This window comes from Sminthopsis crassicaudata, chromosome 2 (assembly GCF_048593235.1).
Source record: "Sminthopsis crassicaudata isolate SCR6 chromosome 2, ASM4859323v1, whole genome shotgun sequence".
NCBI lineage: Eukaryota > Metazoa > Chordata > Mammalia > Dasyuromorphia > Dasyuridae > Sminthopsis > Sminthopsis crassicaudata.
In genome coordinates this window covers 62,801,529-62,805,279 of record NC_133618.1, presented here as the reverse complement: position 1 = coordinate 62,805,279, position 3,751 = coordinate 62,801,529, and the positions used below count along the sequence as shown (strand labels likewise).

At 39.3% G+C, this 3,751-nt stretch overlaps 1 pseudogene; it reads left to right on the top strand.

Moving 5' to 3' along the window:
* Window positions 1–308: 308 nt before the first annotated feature.
* LOC141554558 (pre-mRNA-splicing factor SLU7 pseudogene) lies at window positions 309–2,182 on the top strand (annotated as a pseudogene).
* The last annotated feature ends 1,569 nt before the right edge of the window (window positions 2,183–3,751 follow it).

The following is a 3,751-nucleotide window of genomic DNA, read 5'->3' as shown; positions in this document are numbered from 1 at the left end:
CTGCAGGAAGGGAAGTCACTTCTCTGGACAAGAGTTAACAGCAACTGCCTGGAGACAACGGCTCACTACAGGAAGAAGAATCTGTCTGAGAGATTTGAGTAGACACAGCAGATCTCTTCCCAGAGAGCGATCGGCAGCTTCTGGAGACGACAGCTTGCTACAACCCACCAGCCCCCCAGTCATAAGCTAGTCCTCTGAACTAACGTAAGAGGCTGAAAACTTCCAGACAGACTTCTCTTGCCGTCTTTTCATTTCAAGGTGAAAGGAAGTCATTTTTCTGGGGTCTTCTGCTCGATAGACTTGGGACTCTGCCAGATAAACAGGACCATGTCAGCTGCTATTTCAGAAGCAATAAATTCTGGCCCCCCAGGGGGATCAAGTGACATGGGTTTGGAAGGGCCAAAGAAAATGACAAGGGAAGACTGGAGAAAGAAGAAGGAGCTAGAAGAACAGAGAAAGCTGGGTAATGCCCCAGCTGAAGTGGATGAGGAAGGAAAAGATATCAATCCTCATATTCCTCAGTACATCTCCTCTGTGCCATGGTATATAGATCCATCCAAAAGACCCACACTAAAGCATCAAAGACCCCAACCTGAGAAACAAAAAGAGTACAGTTCATCTGGAGAATGGTATAAGAGAGGTGTAAAGGAGAATGTTGTGACTACAAAATATCACAAAGGAGCATGTGAAAATTGTGGGGCTATGACCCACAACAAAAAAGATTGCTTTGAGAGACCTAGGCGTGTTGGTGCCAAATTCACAGGAACTAACATAGCACCAGATGAACATATGCAACCTCAACTTATGTTTGATTATGATGGTAAAAGGGATCGCTGGAATGGTTACAACTCAGAGGAACATATGAAGATTGTGGAAGAATATGCCAAAGTTGACCTTGCTAAATGTACACTGAAAGCTCAGAAGCTACAGGAAGAATTAGCATCAGGAAAGTTAATGGAACAAGTGAATTCCCCAAAACATCAGTGGGGGGAAGAAGAACCAAATTCTCAAACGGAAAGAGACCATAACAGTGAAGATGAAGATGAAGATAAATATGCAGATGATATTGATATGCCTGGACAAAATTTTGACTCTAAAAGACGAATTACTGTCCGGAATCTCAGAATTAGAGAAGACACTGCTAAATACTTGAGAAACTTAGATCCCAATTCTGCCTACTATGATCCAAAAACAAGAGCAATGCGAGAGAATCCCTATGCCAATGCAGGAAAGAATCCTGATGAAGTTAGTTATGCAGGAGACAATTTTGTGCGATACACTGGAGATACCATTTCAATGGCACAAACACAGTTGTTTGCCTGGGAAGCTTATGACAAAGGCTCTGAAGTGCATCTCCAAGCAGATCCAACAAAACTGGAGTTACTGTATAAATCATTTAAAACCAAGAAAGAAGATTTCAAAGAACAACAGAAAGAAAGCATTCTAGAGAAGTATGGAGGTCAAGAACACCTGGATGCTCCCCCCTCTGAGTTACTCTTAGCTCAAACAGAAGACTATGTGGAATATTCAAGACACGGAACAATCATCAGAGGACAAGAGAGAGCTATTGCCTGCTCTAAGTATGAGGAAGATGTCAGGATCAACAATCATACACATATCTGGGGCTCCTATTGGAAAGAAGGTAGATGGGGATATAAGTGCTGTCATTCCTTCGTTAAGTTTTCCTACTGTACTGGAGAAGCTGGGAAGGAAATTGCTAATGCAGATGAATATAGTCCTGATGATTCTGTAGGAGAAGAGCAAACAAGCAGACCAAAAACCCTAATGGAGCTTCACCAAGAGAAGCAGAAAGAGGAGAAGAAGAAGAAAAAGAAGAAGAAGCATAGGAAGAGTGGTTCTGACAGTGAGGGTGAAGAAAAGAAGAAACACGAAAAACTGAAAAAGGCATTAAATGCTGAGGAGGTCCGCCTTCTCCATGTCAAGGAGATCAGGCAGGTAGATGAAAAGAAGAGGCCTTACAATAGCATGCATGAGACCCGAGAGCCTACTGAAGAAATGGAGGCCTACAGGATGAAACGTCAGAGGCCAGATGGCCCCATGTCTTCTTTTCTTGGACAATAATAATTGAAAGAAGATTCACCCAAATTGTATATATTCTTATTATTCTCTTGGTAAACAGTGATGGAAAAAACCTCATTTGTTTTCCTTACTATCTTTTAAATAAATTTTAAATAAAAAAATATGACTAGTCATATTGGACAACTAAGCTTCTATCTACATGTACATGAATCTCTTGAGATTTCTTGCTAGTTTTCTACTTTTTAGCTCTTCTCTACTCAGTAAAGAGAAATGATAGAGTAGATCTTGGCTATTGTATACATAATGATCCCCATAATTGTTATGAGTCTTAGTTTGATCCCAAAATCTCTAGGAAAAAAAAAAAAAATTAAAAGCTGTTATGGGCCAGAACTGTGTACCTAAAACAAGGATTCTTATAAGGTGTAAACTCCCTTTACAGGTCTGAGCCAGAGAACTGTCAAGTCAACCTGACTTCTCACCTTATAATTGTCCAGACAACCTGAGTTCTCACCTAGTAATCCTAACAACCCATCTCTACCACAGTTCAGCCCCTCTCATTTTCTCCTTTTACTCTGCACTTTCAATTGTGTCATAGGCAGGGCTGAGGAGGTCATCTCCCTCAGTGAGTTGTTCTTCATCTCTTGAGATGCCCATTCCTTCTTAATTTGTGGCCTGGATTGTGTGTGTGTGTGTGTGTGTGTGTGTGTGTGTGTATCTGTTTCTGTGTTTTTAAAAATCCTCAGATGTAATTATACTCTACCTTTTGGATCAAATATCTCTATAGTCCTAAATCACTCTCAAGTATTTGAGGGAAATGTCTTTTTTTTTTTGTTTTGTTTTGTTTTGTTTTGTTTTGTTTTGTTTTGTTTTTTCTCTGAACTACAAATCCCAAGATATCAATCAGTTCTCAAATTCCCATTGAAGAAGTATGTGTGGTATCATTGGGAAATGGACTAGATATGGCAACTTATAAAAAACTACATTTATTTACAAGTCCATGACCTTGAGAAGTTATGATCATTGAATGATTCCCAATAGACTTAAAACTGGAGTCCATTCAGGTTTTGTCCCAGTTCCATGGCTGGGTCTCTGGATTGCCTATGAACTTTTAATAGGAAATAAGCCAAATTAGGATTTGTGCTACTACTCTAGGATATCGCTTTGGGAAATTGAAAACAACTTTCTGCAAGTCACAATTATAACCATGATACTAGACCAGTCATTGGCTGCTAAGAAATAACATGATTATCATTCTATAGTTTACCACCAGGATTTTCCAGTGTTAATGAGCTCCACTGGATCCTTCTCAATTTCATTGTGGATAGAAAATTATCTCAGTAGATAAAACAAACAAACAAACAAACAAACAAACAAAAAACAAATGACTTCAAAAAGTAGCATCTGATGCTCTGGTCAGCCCTGTCTATGCAGATTCAGTGGCCTTTGATGGTGAGAGGGAATCAAGAGTTTTGCCCTATCTATCCCAGCTAGACTTCCATCTGAAAATATTGTGAAGACTCCATTTTCTAATCATAACCAAGACTGATCAGATATTCTCCTTAACACTGACAATATGGGTATAATCAAGACCAAACCCATAAAAGCAGACAGTCTAGTACCATTCAAAGAAGTTCCCTAAATATGCATGCTATCACAATATACTTTCATTCTTCATAAACATTCCTCACAAATAAAAAACATCATTCAAAAA